Below are 18,801 nucleotides of genomic sequence, written 5' to 3' on the forward strand. Positions count from 1 at the left end.
TGGACACTGTTATGACATCACGGGGGAGATTCAGTCGAAGAGTATCATATTTGATGTATTAAGTTCAAGAAGACATACTAGTTAAATGGTTAAGATGAAGACTTATGACAATACTTTTATAAACTACTTATAGGCAAAAGTATTCAATGATAAGGTCTTCGCCATCATTAAAAGTCACTACAGTACTTTTTATTTGTCTGTTTTATAAACTGGTCTCTTTTAGGGGTCTGCATAAGCTTCGGCCACGCACAGATTGGTCTCTTTTAGGGGTTAAATCAAAATTTCCGACGAGCATCCCCATCCACTCCATATGGGAGTCCCCCCCCCCCCCCCGGATCTGTGGTGGGGGTCAAGTTGATAAAAATTCTACAGAAATGAGCTCTGATTGATGAAATATTTATGCAAATCATGATGCCCTGTAATGTGACAGCTCACTGAAGTTAGATGTGTTAAACACAAGACTAGTTTCACCTCATGCCAATAATGATTTGACATGCTTATCCCTGTTATATTTTACGCAAAAAACATAAAAAAACATGGTCAAATATTGTTAATATATAGATTTAGCCAAGCCTAAAAGCGTAGCTCCTGATTCCAAAAATTAACCATAAAGGAAAAGAAGGATTTGTTTTTCTTGGATCTGAAACTCAAAATATGATCAATTATGAGCATGTAATTGTTCAGCATGTGGTTTTGCTATTCTTTCCAGTGAAATTGTAACAAACTATATCCACTGTAAGTGTAACTTGAAGATTGTAAAAATTACTTATGCAGTACATCAGGAACATTCCAAGGAACAATTATACAAGGAATATATCAGAAGGAAAGTCCGCGATACGCCAGAGGCTAAATTGCACCAAATATTTGCCTTTGCATGTACTCCCTCTTTCTTTACCTGAATAATAACCTGAGTTGAGCCTGCGATAAAAAAACAATACCTTGTCAGCTGTCAACTTTTAAAAACAGTGACCTCAATGAGTTCTAAACCTGAGCATGCGATATGGTCACATGATACTGGTTGGTGGATACCTTGTTTTGACAGCTGTCAATAAATCATAACATGTATGAACAATATCAAAGATGCACCTATATTACTGGTGCTATCTTAATTTTCAAGGTATTGGGCTTGGCGCATGGACAGTCACGTGACAACCAAAATTTTTAGATTGATGGGTTACAAAATTTTCAAAGGCATGGGGCTCCTCTCGCGCACAGGAGCTCTGCTATAATGAGATTCATTCCCTACTAGTCAGGAATTGTTACTGGATTACCTTTAATTATTATTTTTTTATTAAATAATGCCAAAAATCAAATTATAAGGAAGCAACATCAGGAAGCTAGAAGTATTTTACATTCACTATACAACTTGGGTAACCTACTGAAAGGTTATGAGGCATTGGTACATGGGTCAGCCTAGCCAAGATATGCTTGAATTGACACATCAATAACATTACAGCAGAATGGATAAGCAATAATTATATCCTATTAATATACTAGCATAATTTACAAAAAAAATTATACTGTACTACAGTTTGATCCCACTAATTCAAACACGGCCATTTTGAATTCCCTGTTATTTCGAACTCAAAACCATATCCCTGATGGATTTGCACTCAAGTTAAATACTATCAGCTATTTCAAACTTTTTTATTTTTCCTGAGGGTTCAAAATGGCAGGGTTCAACTGTATGTAAGAATAAAATAGTGTGTGAAACTTTATTGGGTTATTTCGTCCAAAAAAATTATAACCAATAAAAAATTTTTAGGGCAAAGAAATCTTTTCTCTTTCTTTTTTTCTTTCTTTTTTTTTTTTGTATTAAAAACAGCATTTTTATGTATATAAGAATTTAGGATGAGGGGCCCAGTTCTCTGCAATAAAAATATCAACATCATTTACATGCATATAAAAAGTTTGGGGTGAAGAAGTTCTTGCCCTGCCCAGTTCTCTAAAACACAACACCATTTACATACAGATAAAAGTTTAGGGCAAAGAAGTTCTTGTCCTGCCCAGTATCCTGTAATAGAAATATCATTTACATACATATAAAAAATTTAGGGCAAAGAAGTTCTTGCCCCTCCCAGTTTTCTGTAATAAAAATATCATTTACATCCATATAAAAACTCTAGGGTTAAGAAGTCCTCACCCTGTCCAGTTCTCTGTAATCATAAAAATATCATTTACATACTTATAAAACATTTAGGGCAAAGAAGTTCTCTCCCCTCACAGTTCCCTGTAATAGAAATATCATATACACACATTACTTGTATGGCTTGTGTTTGTAGCCAGTATAACGCGTGCTCTGATTGACTAATTCTAGAGCATTATTCTCCCATAATATAGGACAAGAAAAACATTTGTTTAGCATTTGCTTGATAAGCATTTGACAGGTCCCTTTCAATCTCGCTTTCCACAATTGTGGCATTTCAGTCCCAGCGAGACAGGAACTCGACGTAACCTTCGAAGCGACCCTTCTCCTGGCCTTATGGATTACCCCGGCCAGTTGAGGGCTGCGATTTAACAAATTGATGTCAGTTTTTCATGTGTCTCTCCTCTTACTGATGATAAATTGCATCATAACATTGTCAAAGTGGCTGTGGAACCACGAGCTGCAGGCGAGTGGTTCCACAGTAAACTTTGACAATAAACAGACAGACAATAGACAATAGACAACAGACAATAGACAATAGACAATAGACAGACAATGAACAGTTTTACTGACAATTCTTTCTCATGCAGAATTAAATGTACATATATCTTGGACTGTTGGCACTCGGACTCAACAGCTATGCGACTGATGACAGCTTGTTTGCTACATGTCTACTTCTCTCCGGAGAAATCTAATGAGAAACAAATAATTATTAAAACTATCAACAAATTATCAACCACAAAAATCTCACCCATGGAACAATGCATTCTCATCAATTCTGTACCAGGTCAGCACACATCTTAAATATGTCATCACCAGTTCCTTGGTAGTTCTTCTGCTGAAACAAAACAACTTCTTTCATGAAGAAATGCTAATTCTTTTCATTTGCTATGAATGCTAGTTATTTTGCCAATGAATTTTCCAAGTCAAGTAACAGCTTCTCCCTGTTGTCAATAACCTCCTTGATAGATCTTCATTTGGTTTTTGTACTTTGGCTATATCACAGGAATCTTGGAGAGCTTGTATATCGTTGTCTACAATGATAGCTTTGTCCTCGACAGGTAGTGGTTGAAAAGTTGGTAGGAGGATTTGTGTCACGCTGACCACATCTTTCACCATGGTGACTGTACGCTTATCATCCTCAACACTAATCCCCATATCTTGACAAACCAACTTGGTGTCATCATCATTGTTGAGTTCTTGAGCTCAATTCTTGATTATAAGCAAATGAAGGAAAAATCAAATTGTGCATCTTGTATGTATGTACAAACCCTTTCTATACACCTAAATTTATAATTTTCAACTGCTGTTCTGATTTGCTCTTGGTTACTTTTAAGAAAACGAAAGCTTTATTAACAATTGATAACACTGACACTAACTATAATAAGAGAGAGTTTTGCATAATAGCCACTGTACTTTTCTACAATTGAATTGTCATTGTTCTGCCTCCAAATGCAGGACCTGCTACTGAATAGTGACCAAAAAAAAGATAAAGAAACTGGTACTCAATTCACAATTTCCAGCAAAACAAAATCAGCAACAACAGTATATTTGTACTTCAAATCAATATTTCATATTTTGAAATAAAATGTACTAATGTATTTGACAAAAAGTAGGTAACAGGGCACTCAAAACAACTATGTGAAAACCAACTGGTTAATTCCTACCCTGCGTAGCAAGCGTTTCTGTGGGGTTCAGGAGCAAAGAATTACAACGTGAAAAATTGAGCGAGTAAAAGAGGGGCGAGGGGGAGGGGAAGGAAAGAAGGAAATGCTTGCAGACAAACCCCTAGATTTTGAAAACTGCTCACTTGGCCTTTCATACCAGAGTGCGCACACTGAGATTTCGTGCTGTCATCGGCTGCCATAAATTAACCAATAAAATCTTCGGCCTTCCGTAGCAGAAGTGAACTTTGAACCAAAATAAACTTTAACTTGTCAAAATATGCACGGTGGGAGCGGAGAAATCTCGATGAATTAAATTTGGTAATTTATAATCAAGCTACTCTTTCTACTCAGTCTAAAAGGAAGGACTGTAAGGGTGAAGTTTTAGCACAAATGTGCCAGAAAGATGTGAGAAGTATTCAAGTTGCGCTAGTAATCCTTGTGCTCGCAAGGTTCGAAATCTTGGATCACTGTATTCATTCGTCCAGGAATTGATACAAGGTAAAATTAGCAAGTCAACTTCCACAAAGGCAACTCCAGTAAAGAAGCGTTTGCTGGAAATGCCAGATCCGCAAATTGGTTCAAGTGCTATCACTTGTAGCAAAAACAAACAAAGGAGAGTCTTCTCGGAAAACTTTGGAATTTGGGCAGGAGAGGCTTGAAACATCTGAGAGGGAAAATAACGATAATCTTGACCAGTATCTGAATAAAGATAATCTTACCCTAGGCAGCCTCCAAGTCAAAGTTGTTTATAAAATGTCCTTGTAGGAATTCCCCACGACGAGATGACTAAATTTTTGGTAAGGCAAATCTGTGACAAAAACTGGCATGCCGCAGCTAACACTATAACAAATCCTTCAGAACTGTACCCAGAGGTTCTAACTGCTGTCAACAAAAATGCTTCTAATGAAATCTCAGAGTACCTACGACATGTTGCTATGTAACAAGCCAGACGAAATCACTAGGTTTTCCTATGCGGTAGTGTGAATTTTCTGTCTCATGGTTTATTATCTTGTCCTTGGTGCATGTAGCATTCAAGAAAGTGATGTTAAAATTAAAGGAACAGCCACAAATTGTGTCGCGCTTGCTTCTACAATAATGTACAGGCTTCGAAAACCAAAGCGTCCACATTGCACTAAAGGATTTCTACCGTACTGTTTTGTAAACAAGCTTCGAACGCGTCTTCCCCTTTTTTCTGGCACTCAGAAGTTTAATACCTTTGATTGACACATGTCAATAATATTGGACTAGCCCAGCCAATCATGAACTCCGTTCACTGGTGAACGGAGGTTTTCAAAATCCAGGGGTTTGTCTGCAAGCATTTCCTTCCTTCCCCTCTCCCAGCCCCCTCTTTCTCTTTTTTGGCTCTCGCCCCATTTTCCGCGCAGACAAAACACCGAAAATCCTGTTCCTCGGTCTTTCTTTGCTTCCAACTTCACAGAAACGCTTGCTACGCAGGCTAGTTAATTCCTGGTCAAGCAAATCGGAATAGTTCATACTTCATCAGCATGAGTTTGAGTAGACTGATGATCTAGTGGTATGCCACTGCACTAGGCAACCACAAAATTAATCAGAGTAACTTGTACCACTGATGTTTTAGTATTTTTGCCAACAAGCAAGAAAGGACTTACTACATGTACATCCAAAATGTAGCAGTACTAGTACCTTTTTGTGAAATGGTGATCTCCACTAAACAAATCAAAGCTGCCAGTACTGCACATGGACTCGTCAGAACCAACCGAGGCAGCATGATCAACACCATCCATCTTTCCTTCATGTCCCAAAACTGAAAAGGGATTTCCACCAACTGTGCCAAAAGAGATATTTGAGCCCCGCATTTGAACACTCTGCTTGGGGTCACACCTGTAACATCAACACTCCTATGGACAAAACAATACTTGTTACTGTGTATTATCATGAGAACATTGCACCTGTTTATTTGTAAATGTTTAAACACCCCAGTAGCAACTGGGCTTAGAACATTGTAAACCAAAAACCTTATCAAATTAGCCACTATAGTCTGTTTTGGTCCATATTTTCATGACAACATTTATACAACTAAAGCTTGAGCACCAGAGATGGACCTACAAATTTGAGAGACTTCCAAAATAAAGAGAGCGCTGCCGATGAGGCATCACGTGAGCAGGGGTCGAACTTAGAGGTCACGGTGCACATAAATGGCTTCTTCAATATGTTCCACTGCAGTAAATCACGTTGTAAAAGAAACAAAGTGCTGCTGAGACAACTATAAGACAATAAGGTAAACAAATTTTCAGCACTTAGTTTATGATCCTAGGAACAAATGTAGCCTGCAGAACAGGCGTAATATTTTTTCGTATGTTAGGTGAACAGAGGCAAAAGCGAGGCGAGCACAAAGCACGAGTCACGCACGAGGGAAAGAGCGCAAAAAAAAAAAAAAAAAATGCCTGTGCACAAACCATTGTTCAAGCTGTTCCAGCATTCAAATATGAACGCGGCTACCCAATTGGTTACTTTACATCACATGATCCTTGAATGTTTTTCAAATCACAGCATCTTGAATTATCATGTTGTTCTGTGGATGAAGCTATTCCAGAAGCCCTCCATTCATTTCCCACCGTGCCTCCTTCCTCGCTGCCCTTTAACCCATTAACCCTGCATGAAATTGCCTACGACCCACTCTTGATTCCCAGGCATTTTTGGGAATATCTCAGAGCTAGAAGAAGCACAAAAATAGATCTGATGCGCAGTATTAAACCACAGACACAAGATCAGATTTTAAGACGCCAGTTATTTATAGTTAAATAAATGAAGGGATAAAATATTAAAAAATATTGACAAAAAGAACTCAACTTGATATGTAAAACTAATATTAAAGAACACAAGAAATTTAATTTTTTCTTTGCTGCGTGCCAAAAGCCGAGAAAATTGACTTTGCAAAAATGAATTAATTATTGACTTCGGAGGACAAAACGAAACTGAATAAAACAGAATTTCCATTCTTTTACCATAACAAATAACACTTGACAAGACATCGGGAAATAAAAGCGAAAGAAACAAGTAAAAACCAATTTAAAAACAAGAATCGAGATAATTTTTTGGCCGCGCGATGAAATAATACAGTGCAGCGAATGAAAATAAAAAAGACGAGAAAAACAAGCCAATTTTTTTGAGATAAATCAAATTTCAACTGTGTTAAATTAGTACCCACTTAGTTCTTTTCTCAGGAGTTCTGTTGTAACTGAATTAGACTCAAACAAATATATTTAAACGAACCGAATAAACTAAACAAAAAAAACGTGGAGGTTGTCGAAAATAATTATGCAGAAATCCAAGCGTGCAAAAATACCGTTCACTTTTAAAACTTAAAATTCCCAAATAAAGGCAAACAAATGAAGGAATTGTGACAGGAAGGTCAATAACAATAGCAAAAAAGCAAAAAAAAAAAAAGTTCAAAATTTCGCAGACGTGCTTTGCTGCCGCATCTACCGTGTGTTCAAATAAATTCTTCACGCTAAAGCGAAAGCTTGAGTTTCTACCGGTGACTTTTGCAGTCATTTTATCGGTTGTGGCCTTACCAATCATTTCAGAAGTTGAATTCAACCCCGAAGTCATACTGGACATTACCATTTTTGCTTTTCTAAAGTCTAGGAAGCTGCTTTGAAGTTCACGATCTGTTATCAAAATTGAAATCGCACCGATCGTCATATTTTCGCGATGGTTGCAGGAAGGAAAATTTCCTTACCAGAAAGGTTTGAGGACTCTGTACACCTTGCTATTCCATTCTGTGGCCACCTAAATATTGGTTTGTGCTTTTCCTTTCCATTCTAAGTCCCAAAGAAGTAATTTCTCCATTTTAGGGATGAAAACAAGACCTTGGAAATATGTAGATTTGGCCCACAACGCACCATGATTACAGCTGTTTATGTAACGCTGTGATTGGCTGGTCATTTAGGGTGTGTCTGGGGGTGGAACAGCTTGAACAATGGTATTAGGCTTTTGTACATTATGCTAACATTTTTTTGAGCATTTTACTGAGGCAAACACACTGAGCATTACTCGAGCATTTTAGTGGCATTTTCCCGGAAAATTAATATTTTTTCCACAGAAAATAGTAAAGTCAAATTTTTTTTTTACAAGAAAACTAAGACTTACTAAGGTGGCCGCACACAGTTTGCGTGCGCACTTTTGCTGATGCAATTCAGCGTGGGCACAAAGATTGCAAAAAAACAAACATGCCGTCACTAGAGCGATCATTTTATTTACTCAACACCCACACTATCTGTGCTATTTTTCTCTATAATTAGCCACAGTGTATTGATGGCTTTAGTCTTTTATTACAAAGATATGTTAGAAAAGGTAACGATGAAAAGAACCCAGCAATTCTCAGCCTTTTCTTTGTTACCGAAATCACCGATTTACATGCAGCGCATGTGTCGTAAGTCAAAAAATTGGATTGAATGAAAAATTGCAATCTCGGAAATACGCTTATTTCTCGAGAACCACTCATTAGAATCTCACAAAATTTGGCACGAAAATACTTTAGGAATAAGTAATTGGAATATTGAATTTAATAACTGAACTTAACAAAGGAAATTCTAGATATTCCAGTGAACCTTCAACAAGGAATAATTGAAGATCTCTGTTAAATTATTAGCAAAATGGTCGTAACTTGTGAGAATCGTTACAACCTTGTTGCACGCAAATTATAAAGAAAATCTAACGACTAGATTTTCTACAAATAAACAAAACCGATTTTAGAGGCCTGTTTATATTTATTCATGTTGTCATGGCAACGGCATATATGTCAGCTTAACCATCAAAAAGCCAAAGTTTGTGATGTTAACTAGCTTGCTGCCATTTTTGACGACCGAGGGATCAAGGGTTTTAGAGAAAAAGGTGAATGAAACACGTGTCAAATACTGTGTTCAGCCACCTTAAACTTAGTCTCTTCACTTAAGTTTCAATCAAAGGGACAAAGAATGGACAGAACAAGAGATCATTTACAGAGTTATCTTTTGGTGTATCAAAACTACTGCATACATTGTTGTCAGCTTGTTATACTAAGTGTATGTTTTTGTTAAGCACTCTGCCGAACTGTTGATGGTGTTAAAATTATTAAAATTTAAAAAACCCTATGTATGAGCATTAACTAAACATTTTAGTGACCTTTTTGGGGGAAACCGAGCATTTTAGTGGAAAAAATGGAGCATTAAGGTGGAGCATTTTAGTGGGGAAATAAGAGCATAATGTACAAAAGCCTAAATGAAGAAGCTAGTCATAAAAGGGGATAAGTGACGATTTTGGTTGCTTTTCTTTTTTCTTGCTCCAAATTAGCTGAATTTTTGCATGTGGTCTTCAATGTAATAGAAAAACGTGTTCCTGTATTTTTGCCGCTGGTTTTTGCTTCACTTTATAAAGACGCCGCTAGGAAAACCGAGTGGTTTTTTGCATACGCAATATCCTGAAAACAAAGCAAAGTTTAGCGGAAAAACTACGGGACATTGCTAAACATACCTAAACAAAACTCTATGCGAAATTTGGAGCGTTTTCGACAAAGTTCACTTTTGATTAAAATACCTAACGCCCTTTTCCCACTGAGGCTGCAAATAAACAAAGCCGGGCCTTTGTTATGATAAACAGAGCCGATCCTTTGTTATAATAACCAAGCCAAGCCTTTGTTATAAGTCGAAGTCTCACCATAACAAAGGATCGGCCCGCCACAACCGCAGGGACTTTGATCTCACTTAGAAAGCAGCAAAATGTCAATTTCACGCAACGTATAAGCTCAAAAATGTTACTTTTAGGTCAAAAAAGGTTTAAATGTTGATTTCATGTTAGCACGTGACGACAAGGAGGTTGATTTCACTTAGAAACCAGCAAAATGTCAATTTCACGCAACGCATAAGCTTAATGATGTTGATTTCAGGTCTAAAATAGGTTAAAATGTTGATTTGACGTTAACGCGTGACGGCATGGAGGTTGATTTCTCTTAGAAACCAGCAGAATGTCAATTCCACGCAACGTATAAGCTCAAAAATGTTGATTTTAGGTCAAAAAAGGTTTAAATGTTGATTTCACGTTGACGCGTGACGGGAAGGATGTTGGTTTCACTTAAAAACCAGCAAAATGTCGATTTTACGCAGCGCATAAGCTCAATGATGTTGATTTCAAGTCTAAATAGGTTAAAATGTTGATTTGACGTTAACGCGTGACGGCAAGGATGTTGGTTTCACTTAGAAAACAGCAAAATGGTAGGAGCCCATGATGGGCTCCTGAAAATGGTAATTTCACGCAACGTATAAGCTCAAAAATGCTGATTTCAGGTCAAAAAAGGTGCAAATAAAATTAAAATGAAACAAATAAACATTTCAATAAGCACTTTTCCAAATATGGCAACGTCTTCAGTGGCTAAAAAATCATGAGATAAAACATAGTTTTCGACAAACGCGATCGTAGCTTTATGTCACGCACCGCCATAATTTCCAAGTTCAAAATGCGCTGGTATCTCTTATGCCTGATGAGGATAACAACTTTGGTGGCTGTTTAGTTTTGGATTTAAGAATTTGATGACTCCACGTGAAAACGCTCTATAAATAGGGCTGACAGATTAACAGATTAACCCTTCTGAGCAACGTACGGGTCTCCACACATCTGCATGTCCCCTGATCCCAGAAGCTCAAAACACTACAAATCATGCCGATTTGAAATAAAATCAATGCAAACTGGATCACAGATCTGTTACAATCGATCGCCACTTGCTGGCCATTATTATGTTTAAATCTAGTTACCAGTTCGAGAAACGTCCGCAGAATGTAGTCGCTATGCATGCCAGGAAGGGTCCTTACACCTCGTGCGCGGGAAAACATGGCGGTCGATACAAGACAAATTTTATAAGTCTAAAACCAGTTCTTGCTTTCCAAACTTTGACACTAGCAACGCTTGGCAAATGGGCCACAACTCACCAGAGGGTATTTTTCTTGGGCAAGAACTGCTCTTGGACTTTGCTACCTGGCTCGATCTGACTTCGAACGTCGATAACACGATTACGGTATATCAGCTGCCTTCGAAGTTTCAGAACACATTTTGATTCTTTAAAACGTGCTGATGACTTACGGGTTTATCGAGGCTTTATGATGCCTCTCAACCACCAGGTAGGCATACAAGGTACTTTAAAACAATGCTTAAGATATTAGTTGACAGAGCTCTAATGCGGCACATCTCTTTTTTGTTTGATGGCATTTCGTTTGACGCTCGATCGATTCACGTGTTGTGTTCAAGTCACCATAACCAGTGTAAACAATCCGTTCCCAGATTTCCACTCTATATGCTGTGGGATTTGGTTTTGACTTCATACACTATAAACAGTCTGCCTGTTTGCTGTTCAACAAATAAACTCCTAAAGACATGGCTAGGAAAAGCCAAGTTTTTTGCCTACGTTTTAACTCGAAAACAAAGCAAAAACCAGCCACAAAAATACAGAACCACGTTTTTCTATTACATTGAAGACCACATGCAAAAATTCAGCTAATTTGGAGCAAGAAAAAAGAAAAGCAACCAAAATCGTCACTTATCCCCTTTTATGACTAGTTTCTTCAAATGGTATGTGTACAGGCATTATTTTTCTCACGCTCTTCCCGTCACACATGACTCGCGCTTTGTGCTCGCCTCACTTTCGTCTCTGTTCGCCTAAAATACGCAAAAAAATAACGCCTGTTATGCTGGCTAGACAAACATTGATGTGATAATAAGCTTACTTATTTCAACAAGTTGTGTAATGTTGCTTACCGAGATCGTACAAAGGTAACTCATCCCCACCAAGACAAGGTTCTCTGTCAGCTCTAAAGTAAAAGGTGAACACAAATTTGCATAAGTTACCACTTCATTTTGACCAATATAAGCTTAGATACCATCATCCAAACATCAATATTCTGCAAATTTGCTATCTGTGAACTTTCCCAGACTGTCTTTCCTCTCTCTCCAAAGATTAAATATGGACTGGCGGAGATGAATATACTTCGCCGAACCAAGTAAACGGGGCCTTCCAACATGCACAGTTCTCTCCTTATCCACCATTGCCGATCTCAGTTACACTACAGCTACATACTCACACAAAATGATTGAACTGAATGCTTACTCACAATCTTTATCCAAAATATTGCTGAAAAGCAAGAATATAATAATAATTAAAAGAAGTCTATTTACATTAATTGAAGAGATTGAAATAGAAAAATAAAACATATGTTGAAATAGAAAAGAGCTAAGGGCACATGGCAAATTACAGAGATGTCATACTCTAAAAATGTGCAACAGATAATGGCTGAAACCAGACCTATGACCTCTAAAAAATACTTATACTGCTCGATCAAATGGCTCTACTCTACTTTAAAGTCCTCCTAATACCACAGCCATTCTAAAACAAGTGTAAAACATAACATAATAAAAAATGGTCAAGAGATGGAAATTCAAAACAGGAAGGCAAAGGTGAAAGTTTCATGAACTGTCGGCAGCAAACTTTACAACAGAGTTTGCTGTTTGTCATTTATAATAAAGATTACCGACAGATGTGCGTCATAACTTCGTGGACCGACCAATAGAATTACGCTATCACCAGAGTGCTGGGCTTCAGAAATGCTGTATGAAACCATTGCAGTCTCTAATTGCTCGTCTTTCAATACCCACGCAACTTGTGACTTGCGGCTTCACAAGGACATCATGCTTGCACACAGCCACCCACTTGTGTTGTGTTTTTCTTTGCGTTCTCCTCCATGGATTTTTGAGCAAAAGAGAGTCTACTAGATGTCTAATAATAATTATAATAATCTACATAAATCTACATCTCATTGATATTGTCAAGAGTACAACCAAGATCCCTCCCCAAGGAGATGAATGATGTCTGTGTTGAAATTACTTCTACATGTACTTTGTGGTTGAGCGACAACCATATATTTTTACTCAATGACCATTTCAATTCTTCTGATCTTCTTATGATCTGAATGCATAGAGAGCAGTGACTTTACCATTTGGTTTTTGCAGATGCAGGGCGATTTCTTTTTGTTTTCCTCAGTTCATTTCTTCATGCAGCAGGGAGGGGGGGCGGGGGGCAGACAGACTTGTCATGGGAATATTCCTGCCATGATCACAGGGGACAAAGTACATGCCATCCTCATAGTTGTAAAGAAACAGACAAAATCGCTTCAGAGTTTTTGAACTGGGAAATGTATTTTGTAGATGTTTTTGAAATTAAAGGTCTGGCCATGAAAAGCTACTTTGTTCATAAAAAGAATTATGGTAAAGCAATAATTGCTGACAAATTTTATATAGTGAGTACAAGCAACAACCCATCTTGTGCACGTTTGTTCAAGACTTCTTGAACTCACCTTCAACAGAACTGTGTATGCAAAGTACAAAACTTGAGCAGCGGATGAAGTTAAACATTTTCATGACATTCACTCTGAGGTGAGGTAGTAGTCTTGAAGCCATAAATCTATGGAAACAAATTTGACTCTTCACAGCTTGCAGATAGTTAAGTACATCAGGTAAACTTGTTATTCTTGTTTACCCAAGATAAAGGATGTCAACCAGGGTATAAAGGTTAGTTCTCCTTATGTATCTTGAATTCCAGTAATGTTGAGTCATAATTCAGCATGCTTCCAGAATTTCTCTCAACATTGACGTTGTCTTAACTTTCTTGAATTTTTCAAATTTATGATAATCATCTGGATGTGAGAAATCTATCTTGCCAAGATTCTTGACGAGTGTTTGGTCACTGAGGTTGCACTTAATAAATAATAAAAAAATAAACTTAAACATGGAGCGAGCCTCAAAAAGGCAAGGACACGCCAACCTTTGAAGCACTTAGGGTCAACTTTTCTGTGTAATAATGGAAAGCCGAAAAAACGGTCGCACAACAGTACAGGTTGTGAAGAAAAACATTTGTTTTTTTGCTAAAACAATGGAAACATTCCTTAGAATAAAATATGGTAAACAAGAAAAATTGAGAGAAAATAGGACTTTCATTAACACTTTGGAAGATGCCCTTGGAAGAACAAAATGATGAATTCTCTTTGTCCATTCGGCAGTTAGTTTACGGAACATTCAAATTCCCCTGGTGACTATACTAGCAAAGCTGATGCCTGCGATCAATGAGCTATCTGTTTCCATTTACCTGAGCATGCTGAGAATGAAAACAAATCTCATAGGACATAATTTCGGTTAGCCTGCGAACACAGACAGCTTTTGGTGGGATATTCAAAATTATTCTGATTTTTGAGCAATATGCAGTCATTCCTCTCAAACTGTTCTACTATTCAGCTCATTCAGAGCAAAGAAATTCGAGTAAAAAAAATACAACAAAGAAAATAAAGAAAACTTGAAAAATGGCAAAGTGAGATTTTACCTGAATATCGACATTACATGTTGAAAGGAGAAGGAAGACTCATGCATGGCTGAATGCAATAAAAACAAAAATGCATTCGTAAAAGATCGACTGAATTTGAGCAGCAAGATTACAACAGCAGCTGATGCTCACCTTATGGAATCTCTTCTAGATAATTGGCTGAAGAATAACCATATTATCGCATATATAATAACAGTTTGTTTTGTGGCCTGTTTGAATTACATTCAACTTCTTTGTGTGGTATAAATCTGGCAACATATGATTACCAGCTGTACGTTATCTTAAAAGTTTGTTTGAATCTTTGCATTTTTATGGGTTTTAGTTTCCAAAGTTATTTCTCAACTGCCTTATAAATTCACGAAGGAGTAAAGAGACTCTATATTCTTTTGTGGCATCAAGAGTAAAAGACACGGCATTATAACTTGAGTAAAAGCTCGAAAACATACAATATGCTTTTGCAAGTGGAAAAAACAAAATCATGAAATTGAAATCAAAAAAGTTATTATTATCTTTCCATACTCTTCTCCTGAAGCTACAGGTGTATTGCCTGTTTACTTCAAAAGGTATTCCTTACTTCTAAAACAAAACAGAAAATTACAACTGATCGCTCTCCAAAATTTTGCGGCAACTTGGTACACACTGAAATTAGACCTGAGTGAACAAAAACCAATCAAATGGGAGCATTGGTGGTCCGTTGGGATTTGTGATTGGCAGGCTGAACACCTCAGCCTTGTTATACAGGCTTGCTCTGTGTTTAAGGAGAAAGGACAATGACAACAACAAAAATAAATCCAGCCTCCTGAACACTACAAGGATAAAACTTGCATTTGAAATGAGAATATTTAAAAGAGAAATGGAGAAATGACAAAATGGCACTATGAGTAAGAGTTGATGCGGAATACAAGTGTCCGTAAGGGATAATGGTACAATTACTGAGAGCTAACCACTGTTGAGTCAGTGATATTTAGGCTAACCTGAGCGCTATTTAGGCTAACCAGAGCACCATTCAGGCTAACCATAGCACCATTTTGTTGTTTTACCATTTTGAGTTTTAAACATCCCCATTTTAATTTAATAAATTATCCTTTGAATGAACATAACTTACAGCCTGTAAAAATTTATGCACCACAAGCAGACAAATCAGGATTGGTGGAATTTGACGATGGGCGGTGGTGTTAGGAACCAGCTTTAAAAGAGAAGAGAATGGAGGTGAGTGAAATCCGAACCATCTCAGAATCAGGCTAAATGTCTCCTAGACTTATAGGTAGACTTTCCCTACCTCTGTTAGGTGGTAAAAAGTTGCATAATACAATTAAGTGCACCCTGCAAGCAGAGCCTTTTTTTTACAATACATATGTAAAAAAACAGATGAAAGAGGCTCCGCTCACAGAGTGAATTAAGTGGTGTATTTTTACAGTCACTCCCTTGCAAGAAAAACACTAACATATAGCCAAAATCAAAAGTTCAAAAACGTAGGAACAAGTGTTTATTAGTACAATATGACACTAACCTGTCCAACCTATATTGATTCTTCACATGTAATATGTATTGGCAGCAAATTAATGTAAAACAACTCCTGGTCTCCTCCACAGTACCATGGAATTACATCCTGGAGTGTAATAGGAACAAATTGCTGATAAATCTGCCTTCAGTGTTGCCATTCTCAAGTACATGTACGAGTATAAAGCTTGAGTCACTAGGACATTGGCAACTCAAAACTGTGCTTGTCTGACATGGAACGTACATCAAGACGAGCTCAGTGGTTAGACCAGGGCACCGAGCTTAGGTTGTAAACAACTTGATATCACACAATTGCGATTTTCAGTGTCTCGTTATAGTCAGGTTAGGGTACGAACACTAACAAAAGATTGAAAATTTTGGTCTGAGTGAGTACACAGGTGGGAAAATTTGGCCTAATGTAGAATGCTGCTTCTAGATTTCTTACTGGATGCTTACCAACATGTAGTGTACAGGGTTTAAAAGATCGAGTACACCCAGCACCACAGAATATATTATCCAACTCGCTGTTTACAAACAGCTGCCAGTTCGCGAAACACAAGCATATGAATCCTGGAAATTTCGCAGAGATCATCGGTGACTTGGTAGCCGGGCACGTTTTTGTTGTTGTTTTGCGCAATCCTGGGGAGGTTAAAACGTCCCGCTTGGATCGATGGGAAATACAACCAGCACGTGTCACGCCAGCTCACGTGGTCGGACTGACTTTAAATGCCTTCCAGGACAGATTAAGGCGGGGTTTCAAATGAAGGCCGCATTATTTTGGTTGGGTATTTTGGTTTTAACGCAAATATCTCGATCACGTTTCAAGCAGTCAAAAATCTCTCCATTCATCCCACATATCTATGTTTCAGTTTACTTTGTAAACTTTTGGGGGATTTTGGGGTATATTTGGGGATAAATAGTTTTTCTCAAAGGATTAGTACAATTTATGGAAATAGGAAATTTGGAAGATTTGATGTTGTTTTAAAATTAGAATTTGAAGTGTAAAATTGGTAGATGTACACCAAACAGTTGTCCACCAACCTGGGGTACCCTTTTGGTGGCAGTCAACTGTCTGGTGGTATTCCAAAACTATTTTTTTCCAGTTAATCTCTCTTCAAAACTTCCTAAAATTTCTCTTAAATTCAGGTGGAACCCCGCCTTAAGATGACTCGTAAGTATTGTTCGAATACAAAAGCCTACTGCTAGGAAACAACGTTTAGGATGCATCTTGACTTTTAAGAACTTCGTACTGAGATTGAGCCCCAGGGCCCTAGTGAGAATTTTGACATCTCTAGTTATTTTATGTCCTTCATTTTTGACTTTGATGTTTAAAGTTAGAGGCTAGGTCGTACAGTATGTTAGGTTATTCCAGTTCAAAGAGAGGCGATTTTTATTCGGTGACTTTGCAATTAGAAATCTTAGTACTTATATGATAACACTTTTTACAAGTCTTCTTAAATTTTGTCAATCTCTGACTTCCTCCGTTATTTTGATATTTCAGTTGATAACGGCCATGACCAGTTAATGTGTGCTGAAATTGCCTAAAATTGGTTGACCTAATTAACTCCTCAAAACATAAACAGTGAAAACAAATTTTATAAAAGAGAATAAAAAGTAAAACTTCGATAAACTGTGCTAACCCTAGTTAAACTTTTAATGTCGCTAATCTCTATATCTTGGGCGGTGGCCTCATGGTTAGTGCGCTCGTCTCCGGATCGAGCGGTCCGGGTTCGAGCCCTGGCCGGGGACATTGTGTTGTGTCCTTGGTCAAGACACTTTACTCTCACAGTGCGTCTCTCCACCTAGGTGTATAAATGGGTACCGGCGAACTTAATGCTAGGGGTAACCCTGCGATGGACTAGCATCCCATCCAGGGGGGAGTGGAAATACTCCTAGTCGCTTCATGCTACAGAAACCGGGATAAGCTCCGGCCTGATGGGCCACTTGGCTCGCATGCAGACTTTACCTACCTCTATATCTTGCTACACTTTTGCCTTTATATTATACATGCCTGGATTTCTGAAAACCTTGTCAAATTCAACACAACGAGCGAGCCTGCCACTTTTGCAGGAAATACACAGGTTTTTCAATGAATCTATCACAGGTAGTCTATCACTTCACAGCCTACTCACCCACCTTGCTTGTGTGTGGCTGGCTCGCTACCCATCCCTAAGCCTGCACAGCAGGGTCCGCGAGGACTGCCCTGCAAAGAAAATGGCCAGTTTAATAGCCAAAAATGCCTCACTTTGTTGCCCATTCCACCCTCCTGGGTTAAGGCCCTTGGGGCTGGCTTGGAACCAGCACCCTGGGATCTCTGCCACAACCCTCCTTGACGGAAACCCCCTGGGTTTTGAAGCGCCGCACTGGCCTGACTGCCGGCGACCGCTGGCGGTTAAGAGAAAAAGTTTTGCATCATTTAGACACCTTTATCGAAAATCCAAACATACATTATTAGCCCAGATTGGGGAATGGATAGCAGAAATGTCTTAGAAGAAAGCAAAATCGGATCCTTTGCATCAGTCTCTCAGGGGAGGGAGAGACAGAGGAGCAAAAAGTTCCACCATTCCGCACTGAGGGCTACCCTGCAAAGCTGACTTTACTTGACCACTTGTTACTCATGATTAGAAATAGTCGTTAAACAAAACCTAAACTATTCTACCCTTTGTTAAAGTTGATAATATAACTGTGTATTTTTATGTGTTGTCGAACGAAAGAACGTGAACCAACAGACACTGAAAGTTATTGGAATTAAATCAAAGATAGTGTTTCCCTAGAGTTTCAGAAGTCATTCTAACTCAAATAACAGGGAATCGTTTACTGTATACAGAACTTTCCTTGTGTAGTAAACATGGTGCACAGTTTCGAAACATTGTAGTTCTCTTGTCGTCATTCTTCATTGGTTAGTACAATTTTAGTGCAATAATAAAATGCGTACAAGAGCTTAGGCACAAACTAACGTTAGCAAAAATACAACGTAAAAAAACTACGATGATCTTAAATTGGCTAAAAGGTAGTCTTGTATTGCATTAAGAGGCGTTGTTGCTGAACGGATTTTCCTTCACAGTTTTTGTTTTCTTTAGTCAGGAACTCTTCAACACTACCCATTCTGCGCA

At 38.0% G+C, this 18,801-nt stretch overlaps 1 long non-coding RNA gene across 7 annotated transcripts; it reads right to left on the bottom strand.

Annotated features, from left to right (window-relative positions):
• Positions 1 to 2,693: 2,693 nt before the first annotated feature.
• On the bottom strand, positions 2,694 to 17,893 carry LOC110061402 (uncharacterized). 7 transcript variants are annotated; one of them, XR_016207120.1, is made up of 8 exons: positions 16,145 to 16,295; positions 15,699 to 15,797; positions 15,294 to 15,374; positions 13,170 to 13,276; positions 11,927 to 11,950; positions 11,578 to 11,630; positions 5,476 to 5,690; positions 2,694 to 3,358 (listed from the first exon to the last, which is right to left on the bottom strand). It is a non-coding gene; the product is annotated as an uncharacterized LOC110061402 (long non-coding RNA). The 7 variants fall into 7 exon arrangements; XR_016207124.1 differs by lacking the exon at positions 15,294 to 15,374 and having other exon boundaries at positions 11,931 to 11,950; XR_016207119.1 differs by lacking the exon at positions 15,294 to 15,374.
• Between the last annotated feature and the right edge of the window lie 908 nt (positions 17,894 to 18,801).

Source organism: Orbicella faveolata, unplaced genomic scaffold, assembly GCF_042242905.1.
Source record: "Orbicella faveolata isolate gen_17 unplaced genomic scaffold, um_ofav_v1 contig_2, whole genome shotgun sequence".
In the NCBI taxonomy this organism is placed as follows: Eukaryota; Metazoa; Cnidaria; class Anthozoa; order Scleractinia; family Merulinidae; genus Orbicella; species Orbicella faveolata.